The sequence below is a fragment of the Apostichopus japonicus genome, chromosome 22 (assembly GCF_037975245.1).
Source record: "Apostichopus japonicus isolate 1M-3 chromosome 22, ASM3797524v1, whole genome shotgun sequence".
NCBI classification, from domain to species: Eukaryota; Metazoa; Echinodermata; class Holothuroidea; order Aspidochirotida; family Stichopodidae; genus Apostichopus; species Apostichopus japonicus.
This window is the reverse complement of record NC_092582.1, coordinates 25,901,706-25,913,475: the sequence shown is the minus strand read 5'-3', so window position 1 is coordinate 25,913,475 and position 11,770 is coordinate 25,901,706. Positions and strand designations below refer to the sequence as shown.

Below are 11,770 nucleotides of genomic sequence, written 5' to 3'. Positions count from 1 at the left end.
GGTTAATGGGATATTGATGAATAATGAACAGACATACCTTCACTGGTATTCAAATTAACCTCATTATACATACCACGTAACTCTGGGCTTCTAAGGATTAACTCTCTTAGAAGAAACAAGTTAGACTCGGGTTGGACTGTTATTTAATTCATTACCTCAAATTCGAGAATATCAACAATCTAACCTATATGGTAACTACATAGGGTATGTAGTATATATATAAGCTAGATATAAGCTATATCGGTTATACACACACACACACACACACACACACTATATATATATATATATAAATATATATATATTATAGATAGTACAGGATTATTTACATTATTTAATATTGTTCAGACGAAACTGAAATAAGATTGTAATTTTATGAGTTATGCAAAGTTGTCACACTGAAGCCCGTTAGATATTCTAGGCCTAAAAAGACATTGCAATGTTGAAATAAGGAATAAGAATGCTGGAGGAATCCTGCAGATCTTTTGGAAATGTATTCACTCGAGATTGATAAAGCCTACGTTTGCTACATACACAGTATAATAGCAAACAGTATACACAGTATAATAGCAAATAGAACTTGGGCGTAAACCCTTTAATTCAAGCAGTGGCGTAGGAAGGTACTTTTGAGTGGGGGGGGGGCTGAAGACTGATGACCGACCTGGGGGAGGGGTCTAAGGGGAGGGGGTGTCCCCCTCCCATTTGGAATTTTTTGCATTTCCAGATAGCCTCAGATGCAATTTGGTGCAATATAGCACACTTCAAAACCGACTCCATTTCGTAAAATTAATTTTGTATTTTCACCTGGCCTTAGATGCAATTTGGTGCTCCAAATGAGATTTTTTTTTCTCATATGGAAATGAAAAAGGGGTTTTCTGACTTGCGAAGCGGTGGGGGGGGGGGCGGAATGATACTTCCGCCCCTCCACATTTTTCACTGGGGGGGGGGCTGGCGCCCCCAGCCCCCCCGGTTCCTACGCCCTTGAATTCAAGCGACTCCAATTCTTGAGATATCTCCATATATGCCTATATAAATATTATAGAGGTCTTGGTTACGTAGAACTGTCGTATCTGTTACAAATATGACAGCCGCACCTATAATGTGTATACCGTGCTGGCATGTTTACAAGCTATTTGTAATGTTTCTTGATTTCTTGAAGTATGCTTGAGGAAATTTTAAATTCTCTATTATTACATGATGAAAGTATTTCACCACAGAATTGACCGACGAAAGTTTTCCCACTCCCCACCCCCCCCCCCCCGCCGCTTCAATTGTCAGGTTTTCGATTTTTGACCCTACAATTGATCGTTCCCGTCCGAAAAAAATATTTGCAACGATTCGTACTCTTTCGGCAAGTTGTATAGTAGCGTTACTAAGAATTTGGCTGCAGTGCTTACAGGTAAGCATGTTGAAAGTTGAAAGCTACAGGAGCAATGCTTAGATTACTGTACCTGTGAGATCATCTGTACTTCTAACTCCCTGTATATACGACATTAGCAATGCCGAGATTCCTATACTCCCTGTATACGACAGTAGCAATGCCGAGATTCCTGTACTCCCTGTATACGACATTAGCAATGCCGAGATTCCTGTACCTGAGAGATCATCTGTACTTTCAACTCCCTCAGTGTACGGAACATAAACCTAGTGTTAATCAATACTGAATACTGCATAAATATGTTTAAACCTTGTACAGCATGATATGGTTATGACGACACAGACATCTTAAGTCGTGCGTGAGCAAAAGCGCATATAATAATAAATAACGCGCATAGAAACGGACTACACGGAATTATTGTAAGTCCTAACATCAGTGATATGTTATAATACTCACAACGTAATGTTGGTCGACTCAGTATTGTGCATTGCAAAGTCTACACAATCACTTCTCCAATCGATTTCGCTGACGCGTCTCCAGTACGTTTAATTTTTCTCGCGAGTGTGAACGCGTGCGTTTCTTCTAAAGATTCGCTCAGCTCCCAATCAGTGCAGCGTGTTCCCTCTGAACACCACTGGGGATGCTCGTGGTACTATGGTAACCACAATAAACAACTAGAACGCATTTGCCTATAAATACGCAGTATTGTAACGCGCGTTGAGTACAAAATGAGGGCGCTTGTGAGCGCCGTGACAGGTTCAGAATAAGTTTCTTACGCAGCTAGTCTTTGAAACTACATAATATGTACAGAGACCATATGAAACGTCAAGTTTCAACGTGCAGTCTTGAATAGGAATCATTAACTTGGCAAATAATTGCAATATTGTAGCGCGCACGCGTACTACCATAACAACGATTCGACGACGCAATGCAGGGTCATTAAATTAATAGCTGTGCACACGCACAGCATATATACGGCTAGAGTGTTATAGAATACGTAAGATATTAATGTAACATGTTGTCGAATGTCCTTTGACGCCAAGTTTATGTATTATTTAGATCATTCATTTGTTACATTGATTTCATCACACATATACATACAGACATGTGTTGTAATGAATTAAATAACATGCAAGTCTTTATACAACTGCATAGGCTACACAGATTCCAGCATTATACGAAGATACTTCAAGATGCAAGCCACCCGCATACTCTTAAACTCCAAAACAACAAACCTCTCCCATACCCTCGCCCGAACACAAACCCTCCCATACCGTCTTGCTTCAACACAAACCCTCCCATACCCTCACTCCAAAACAAACCCTCCCATACCCTCTTACTTCAACACAAACCCGTCCCATCCCCTCACCCTCACCCCAACACAACCCCTCCCAAACCTTCTTACTTCAACACAAACCCGTCCCATACCCTCTTACTCCAACACAAACCCTCCATGACAAAACGTTTTCGAATTCATGCATAAGCTCAATGTATGCACACATCACGTAATGGAACCGCAACGAAGCACTTTATCTTCATTAAACCATTATATTTTATTGAATAAAAATCATTGAGTAATGATATTGTACAGCTATAGGATGCCATAGTGGCATTCAACTTAATTTATGAGGTCAGTGAATAGGCCCGCAAATATGAATGAAGTGAGCCTTAACGAAGAGGGGATGCCATATTGACGAGTCTTACAAGATAATTACTTCCAGTCAGTCGAATACTCTAGACACAATTATAAATAAAACTGCCATTGTAGAAATAACTATAGATGAGGAGTGTAAACTGGACGGTCCTGTAAGGTATGGAGAAGTGTAGGCAAATATACGGTAGCCTACACGGTTTCGAATAATGCTGGAGACAGTTCTGTAAGGGAGTTAGATGTTATTAATGTGGTCGGTAGCATGTGGAGTGATTAACTGCATGCGTGTGCACTCTGCTTGGACCTGTGATGTAGATATACTGGAACAAAACTGCATGTTTGAGAGAGTAAGCAAACTGCACGAGAAGCAGGTCATGTGAGCGCGTACTTATATACTAAGTTTAATGAGCACATACCACCTCTATTACTTTTCGCGGCTGTATATAACTCTGTGCCATACACAGTTCTGTATTCGGTCATCTACGGTAACACTGTACAATGATAAGATGTGCGCACCACACTGCAGCATCAACTCGATATCATAATATACATCTGTACTCAAGATTCAACGTCGTACCACGAATAACTCTGTGTACCACCAAACTTCATAAAAACAGTTTCAACAACGTTCATACTTTTTGCTCATAAAGAGGGAGTCCTGCTTATCAAGCTATTATAACAATTAAATGTAAAAGTGTTTCTTAATGGGAAAGACGGGAATGACGTAAAGGATTCCTATTGAATTCATGAATGAATGCGCCCTCTTAATGAGCAAATGGCACACGCTATGAAAACAGTACGACATTGTTACGTGTATGTCACCGTATGACTTGCATATGCAATTTGCGAGGCTATTTATTAAATGCGTGGGGAAAATGGGAGGGTGGGTTGCGAGCAGGAGGGTGTGAGTGGGCCGGGGTCGGAAAGTAACTAGTAATCAGGATAACTTATAAAAACCTGTTATTTTTCTTCTAATGCGAAGTCCATCGGAATTTTTAAACACGCCTATTGAAATTGAAACAGATTTAAAGAAATTAACCCTAGTAGGCCTATATGTGAAATAATTGCCACCCTTTTATCGCCCCTTTTGAAACCCATTGAAGGTAAAACCAAGGTGTTTTTAAAATGCCAAACGCCCTTTTGTAAACTAAATTCATCCACTTATTTGAAACCTTTTAAAAATATAAAAGAACACGTCATAAAGAGAGCTTTTGTGGAGTGTACAAATCGAACCGCGATCAGTATACACAGCTGCTTAATACAATGCGATTAGGGTTTACCTGACATTTATGCAAATTGATTTGTTATGTGATGTAAACGTAACGCATTGTGTGCCGTACAAATCCAGGTAGGTTGATGTCCAACTTTCAACTTAATCGGTTCCTCTTTTATTTATTAGCCGTTTACCCTCACCCATGAAACCCTAATAATATTTAAATTCTAATTTTGATTCAAAAATCCGATTCATAAACTTTTGCCTAAATGGTAAACAATTTTGAAAGGAATGTCAGTCGTACTTCATGTGCTAGTGTATAGATTTGTTTATGATGGCGGCATTGTCTAAATATGCGAGGGTACGGTACTCCTTTAAGATATGAGATGGCTGCCTTTGCAGTGTTTATTACCCGATACAACCATCCCGTTGGCTTGTATAACTGTCAGTGAGTGATTCACGCGGCATCTCTTCACCCTTCTGACATTGATAGCATGAAGTATAGAAACATACAACATGCCTGCCTATATAGGATATGTAATGATGTATGTATGTATATACGGGAGTTTAATAGTGATATACCCGCGGCCCGCCATTGGGTTTAGATAGTCAAATGTTCTACCATTTTATTGTGTTTCGACGTTCTTACAAGATATCGTTGACCCAGTTTCTACAAGTTCCTGGCTTGTCACGGTGTTCCCTGTAATAAGACAGAAGCATTATCTGGACAGGCTACTGACTCGACGGGATGTGTTTTCCGCAGAGTCCGTGTTTATACTCTACCACACACATGATAATGTATATAGGCCTATTGCTGGGCTGTGTGAACGGAACTACGCAGGAAGCATATGGTGGAGAGTTATCATCCTAGTGTTATTATACCATGTTCGACGTTATGACGTACAAAGTGTCAAAAAACAAACACCTTTTAAGCTGTCACATTGTCCTTAAACGTCAGAACCTAAGAGTGCACGCAGCTAATGAATACGAAATTTCGTTTTTTGGAAACTCAGTTTGAAAATGAACACTTGTCAGGAGATATCAGGATCTTAAATATACCTTTGTTCATTATATGTGTCTTTTTTGCGTCGTTGTCCCGGTAACAGTGGTTGTGGATTTCGCTTTAGCTGTCAGGTTACCGCCACCTCAAATTAGTGTATAGAAGAAGTCCAATCCTTGCCACAGCGATCGCCAGCTTAGTGAGGAACGATTTCACAAGGGAGTTGTTAGTTCTCCTTGATTCGATCCGTGCGGAGCTGGAATACTTACTACTGAAACAAAACTCAGGACGGTGTGCGCTTGTTCTGATAATCATAGGCTTCGGACTCATATAAACGTGGATATATGCATTAACCAATCTGTGTATTTAATACTGTCGGATCAATATTGAGTAAGTACTGCATGAAACAGAAGGTCTCTTCAAGTTGACGACATTTTCATCCTAAAGATTATTATCGTTGTTTCGAGAAAGAAGAAGTATTGTACAATATTAATTAAAGGTAAGCCTATACTTCACAAGTATTTATCACCTATTTTTGTAAAGTAAAAAAACAAAGTTCCTGATATGAAATTTGTTAATTGAATTAGTTGTCATACTTCTAGGGAAAGGTGCATGAGGGGGGGGGGGGGTGGGGTGGGAGAGGAGGGGTGGGCTAAAAAAAGTGGTTCATTATTCTTGTTATAGTCTACATCTGGAACTTTTCTAAGGCATACACAGACATATGCATTGCGGTGTGTGTGCTGAGGGGGGGGGGAGGGGGAGGGGGGAGGTACCGATATTATTTATGATTGAATGCAATGAAGTGACACAGTGTGCTCTCATACCAATACATCCTCGATAAATTCAGTTTTCGCAATACATTTATTTACTTGGAATAAATTGTTTGCTTTTTGCTGACGAAAATAAGAAACAACACCATCAATTACTCCATGAGAGAAGGTAACTGCCCGGAAGTGTGGGGTGGGGAAGTGTGGGGTGGGGAAGTGTGGGGTGGGGAAGTGTGGGGTGGGGAAGTGTGGGGTGGGGAAGTGTGGGGTGGGGAAGTGTGGGGTGGGGAAGTGTGGGGTGGGGAAGTGTGGGGTGGGGAAGTGAACATCACCTTCTTCATGTCTCCCATATCGGTCTTCCCGTGTGTTTATATGGTTTTGAAGCAATATCCTTATGAAGTAGTGTCATGGAGAGGACACGAGGAGAAGGAGAACTTAAAATAACGTATGTTATTAATTTTTATGGGGGGTTGAGGGGGAGGGGGGTGGTTGGAGCGGCGACGGCTGCGGCCAGGGGTATGCATGGGTATAGGCAGTGTCCATTCAAGTGGCGCCGAAAAAAAGTTGAATCTCACAATTTAAGGAGGACTGGAGGGGGAGGGGAAGGGGAAGGGGAGGGACGAGGACAAAAGATATAGAAGCCATCCCTAACATTGCTATCTCATTACATGTGCATTATAAAATGACAATACAAATTAAAAACTCTCATTGTTATAAAATGGATGCCATTGTTTGCATTCCATTACGTAATTCGGTGCAACCACCCACGGCGGCGATGTACGATTCCTTTCAGGACAGGGTCTTTAATTAATTGACTCGAAAATACAAAGCTTACGTGCATGTCATTTTGCCAGTGGGCAATGACGCATGCCCAAGACGGGTCATTAAACACGTAAGTCGGTTCTAAAAATAATTAGACAACATCTACACAAAATGATTACTATATCGGTTGTGTTTTATGGTTGAACTTTGTGTCAGTAATTAACACATGGGAGAGTGACCTACATGCACTTTCGACCCATTCAGCCAATAAAGAAAAGAAAAAAGGATGTGCAAGTTTCCTCAAATGAATGAAGATACATTTGAGAGAGTGATGACGATAGGGGTAAGGGAAAGATTAAGCCCCTCTCTATTTCCTTCCCAACCTATGCCGTCACACGGTGTCTCATAATAGAACAAAAATATGATCGTTATAGCACGCGATAAAGAAATGGTCTTGTTTATAAACAACCTATACAACAGCGTACTATATAGCTTCAGAGGTTGGAGGCATGTTGTTCTGATAACCGTGACCAATGTGGAGAATAACAGATGTCAAGTATTTTCTACTCTTGGATTTAATTTCGCTTGTAGTCCTACAATATACCGTTAGCACGTTATATAAAAGCCTGAAAGTCACCACATGACTGGTTCCAAGGTTAAAGACCCTGGATGCTCTTGTGTGTATGGCGGCGTCATTATCATAAAATAACATGTATGAATATATAATTAGCCATATTAATGTAACAACATGTTTTAAATTACTCAAGAAGTTTGTCACTTTCCATATCGATACATCAAATGAATGTCATATACCGTACATAACATGACTGTACAGTACATGCATAACATGAATGCATATATCACCATCATGTAAGATATGGGCTTTACATATAACTGATAGCCTACTTAGCATATAAGAATACGGACGGACGTCTGTGTCGTTATTTTAGGGTTTATTATATGGTGCACCCTTGTAGGCTAGAAATAGAAATAGATCATATTGGTCGTATGGAACATTTGAATTACACATATAGTTATACTGTACAAAGAAATATGGATGATTTATAAATATAATTTTCATACCCCTTTCCTTCCAGACGTTAGTAAAGTTATTATCCCATGAAAGATACTGCCCCCCCCCCCCCCCTCCAGGATAGGCTAAGAGTCTAGGAAGTACAGTTATGGTCACTGAAGTTACCGGTGGCAAATAAATTTGAGAGGACCGTGACGATCATCCGCTCGGAAATACCTCGTACATGTCCGGAAACGGTTTCCTGCTTTCACATTTCTCTTTCGTTCGAAACTCTTCTGACCATGAAAATGTTGGTGAAATCCAGCTGTTAGTTGACAAATGATCGTCACTACGGAATCATCCTCGGTTTAATCCGGAGATTAGATTAATCTTAGGATTTTTATTTTTAACTTTATCAAGTTGATTTATTTCAGAGTCCGTAAAACACGACTGGAGATCGGTTTAATTCACATTCCAGACGTTAGAATTTTACTATAACTGCTCCAGAGTACACAGAGTGTATCAAACACTATATTAAACGCACCGGTATCCAGCTACCGACATACATCTATCAATATTTTAGTCATGCAAGTGCGTAGGAACCGGGGGGGCTGGGGGGCGCCAGCCCCCCCAGTGAAAAATGTGGAGGGGCGGAAGTATCATTCCGCCCCCCCGCTTCGCAAGTCAGAAAACCCCTTTTTCATTTCCAAATGAGAAAAAGATCTCATTTGGAGCACCAAATTGCATCTAAGGCCAGGTGAAAATGCAAAATTAAGTTTACAGAATGGAGTGGGTGTGGAAGTGTGCTATATTGCACCAAATTGCATCTGAGGCCACCTGGAAATGCAAAAAAATCCAAAGGGAAGGGGGACACCCCCTCCCCTTAGACCCCTCCCCCAGGCCGGCCATCAGTTTTCAGCCCCCCCCCCCCCACTCAAAAGTACCTTCCTACGCCACTGTAGTCATGTATCGGTATTCATTATCGATTATTCTTGTAATGGTTTTCATATATCCATATTCATATATATATTGATATTCATATGTCGTTATTCAGATATTCATGTATGTGTACGCCAGTATCGACATTTAATTTGTCGCTATTTTTGAGTGTGTGTATATTTTAAATGTCTGCATTATAGGATATCACTTATCCAAATAGCAAGTAGGTATTCTGTTATCGGTATAACGTCGAAAATGCAGTAATCGATATATTCAGATAACAGCCTTCATAATATCTGAAAGTGAGTTATTTATAAACATGGAATCCATTAGTCTCTTAGTACGCCTGTCATCAACGTTTGATAGGAGGTCACGTGGTATGCCATATCGGGTTCTTAATGAAGTAACATGATAAACGTCTGCTGCGACATTAATGTAAAAGTACAGTTCCTTCCAGCGCTAGTTGATTGTGACAGAGTTGACGATGCAAACGCAACCATGTACCTTACTAGCATGTAAAAATGACGTTCTATATAGGCCTATACTCTGTATTATATAACCTCCATCATATAGGCCTATACTGTGTAATATAACCTCCACCATATATAGGCCTATACCCTGTAATATAACCTCCATCATATAGGCCTATACTCTGTAATGTAACCTCCATCACATAGGCCTATACTGTGTAATGTAACCTCCATCATATAGGCCTATACTCTGTTATATAACCTCCATCATATAGGCCTATACTCTGTAATGTAACCTCCATCACATAGGCCTATACTGTGTAATATAACCTCCATCATATAGGCCTATACTCTCTAATATAACCTCCATGTATGCCCTGATCCATTGTCACGTGAGAGCCTACATATTCATCATTAGAACACAAATCATGACAAATCTCATGGTATTATCGAACAAATTGATTGTACGTATTCCCGTGATTTTATATTTGTGTTCAATTATTGTCGCTTTTGTTGTATTTTATCTTGTTTATTCCGTAGGGATGTTTGGTTTATCATACATGAGCGAATTTCCCCCCTGTGATTTATGGAGAGCCATCTGGCTTCCTAATCTCTTTTCGTCATTTAAGTTTATTATTTCCATTTGTAACGTTGATTCTGCTTCAGTTCAGTCGTAAATCTATCAAATATTCTATCACTATCAGTGTGTATGTCTGTATGTATGTTAGTATATGTAGTCAGGTAATGGGCGTAGGCATACCGTCAGTGGCGTGGTAAACAACTGTCAGAAAGTAAGATTCTTTGAAAGTTTTCAAAGGCTTAGAATGATGAGTCATAAGTTAAAGTTTAACAGTATGTTTCCCTTCAAATACGGTATGAAGTAAAATGATCAGACACTTTTCTTACCTTAGGTCACATGTTTTCTATTCTATTTTCGGTATGTAAGAGTAGTACGGTACTAAAAAGTGGACTTCTCAGCAAACAAGTGCAACTTAGCACTGCAGCAAGGAAATTGCATAGGTATAGGCATAACTGGACCGTACAATGTTCGCCCGAACTTTATATATAGTTATGCTCAGATTTCAACAAGCATACTGTTGTTTCTCTCGAGGCAAAATACATTTGTTTGTTCGTCATTGACATTGTATACAAAATACATCTTTGAGGGCAAAAACAACGAAGAATTGTTCTCTTGATTCATATCAGTAATTTTTAATTTTCGTAAAAATTCTTTTTCCTGACACATTAAAAACATATTACTTCACTCAATACTGCCTCCAGGAAGATATGTCGGTACCTTGTAAACAGAATTAGTTTCTTAATCCAAGTTGAAGCAATCTCATATCGGGGCACCAGATACCGAAGGGGGGGGGGCGGGGGGGGGGGCTTGTTTTCAAATAATATCCAGAATATAAGGCTCTGATATTATCCACACTGGCGTGGTATTCCCTTCAAATGGCAATTTTAATTACAGCACAGATGAACATTGGTGAGACTCCATGACCACTGCAATTTGAAAGCCTTGTCAAGTTGTTAGGATCGACGATGACTATGAAATGTTAGGCATGATTTTGTATCTTGTGAAAAGCTTAGTAAAAGATGGTCGTTCCTTCCAAAAGAATTACTTTAGAGAGAACTTCATGCAGGGGCAAAAGGGAAGAATGTGAATCTATTAATGGCAAGTTTGACGCTAATATCTGGAGACTGTCAAGTTGGAATTCTCTCGTTCATGTTATCACTCCCCAGGGCTCGAGAACCGGGGGGGGGGGGCTTACTTATCTCATGGATTGTCATCTATGTTTACACAATTCATGTATGGTGTATCAGTCTGGGTGATAACCGTCTGCTCGAAAGCTACTTGAAATACAATTCTGGCGCAATAATGATCAATTTAAAATAAATCATAACACAACTAGGAATACGACATACGGTATATATAGGAGTTCTATAATAAATATATCATAGGGTCATGTGCGCTATACGTATGAATGATTTACACCAAATGAAAATAAGCATGGTGGGTCTAATAAACAGATGTTTATACATGAAATGGATTAAGGAAAATGACTCTATAGTGAATCCAGCCGTTTTTAATCTCCTGGTGCTGCTTTAGAGTCCTTTTTCAACTCTGTGTTTTTCAAATATACATTTTCCTTAAAATACAGAATACAACAAAGAATTATCACGTCTCTCTGTTTATCGTCCTGAGTCATGTAAACGCCGTCACAGTTTTCCGACTCTTTACCGAATAAGTTGAAAGTAAGGATTTATAAAGGATAATTTGCTGAGTGTTTTCTAACAGCCTATAGTCTTATCAACATTTCTATAAGGTAGAAAGCCTTGGGAAGGATCCTAATGGAGGATGGAGGGGGGGGGGGGGGCATTGAGGGCCAGCTAACCCAAGGAACAACCGTGAATTTATTTTTGGGATTGTAAGCAAATAATTGAAAGATAGGGAATATATTTGGGACAATACCGATGACCTGTTTTTGTGTAAATCCTATAGTATTCTACCAGACCATCTATTGTACACGTGTAAACCCTACAGTATTCTATTATACCATTCATTGTGCACCTG

General features: G+C 39.7%; 1 protein-coding gene across 4 annotated transcripts in view; it reads left to right on the top strand.

The window, feature by feature from the left end:
- LOC139963692 (fibroblast growth factor receptor-like) overlaps positions 1-11,770 on the top strand; it is a 55,821-nt gene that overhangs the window by 7,658 nt on the left and 36,393 nt on the right. Inside the window, exon 1 of one of the 4 annotated variants that reach the window (XM_071964737.1) lies at positions 4,692-5,632. The exons of 1 other annotated variant lie outside the window; for it this stretch is intronic. The gene's annotated coding sequence lies outside the window, so the exon portion shown is untranslated. Of the gene's footprint in view, positions 1-4,691; positions 5,742-11,770 lie in introns of those variants that run through there. 2 more of the 4 variants (XM_071964735.1, XM_071964740.1) reach the window with 2 other exon arrangements.